We start from the raw sequence: 891 nt of genomic DNA on the forward strand, positions 1-891 counted from the left end.
GCATCGAAATTTACCTAATAAACAAGGAAAATTCTACTTGTATATAATTAGTGTATATAATGGTGTCCATAATGTGATGTGACAATCATTCGGTTGTTGATGTGCAAGTGTGAGATTTGAATTAAATGTTGGATCCAGTGCCACGTGTAATTATGGACACCATCATGTTGACAATTATGTATATGTAGCACTTTCCGATAAACAATATATAAACATAATTAAGTCAAAATTTTTCTAAATCAGCAACAATTAATCTCATTTAACAGTCTAGATAAGTGTTTAAAATACATTTATCACATTATAACAATACATCTTAATAACTTACATAAACGCTACCAAAATACAATCTTAAAAGTCCGAGTTCTACCATTCATGACCTACATTATAAAAAATTCACAAACGAAACCAGAAACCAAAAACCGACATTCAACCATCATAAGTCATCTTCTCTCTCTGCAATTCCAAGACCTATACAAGACCTATACATATGCATTTGTGGATCTAAACAAACCATGTATTATCTTCACAGATCTGGGATACATAGGTGCGTTACACTAGAAGAAGAATCCACATCCTCCATTTTGCTTGATAAAAGGAACAATTTTAAGAACAAATCATAATGCGCAATTTCAAAGAAATGAACATTGGAGTTCAATTATTTCATGTCACTAACATGTTAGGAACCGTCTACTCGACTTAGCTTGTGTCTACGAATTCTTCATCTCAATTTACATTTCATATATAAACAATCCATGATCCATTTGCATAATTTCATATCTGCAAACTTTGTCTACTATTTAATATCTGCACATGAAATAAACAAATGATAACAACATTTTACACCAATTACCCGGAACTAAATTTTGACCAAGATTTCCAGCCAAATACCCG

The sequence above is a fragment of the Olea europaea genome, chromosome 6 (assembly GCF_002742605.1).
Source record: "Olea europaea var. sylvestris chromosome 6, O_europaea_v1, whole genome shotgun sequence".
Taxonomy (NCBI): domain Eukaryota; kingdom Viridiplantae; phylum Streptophyta; class Magnoliopsida; order Lamiales; family Oleaceae; genus Olea; species Olea europaea.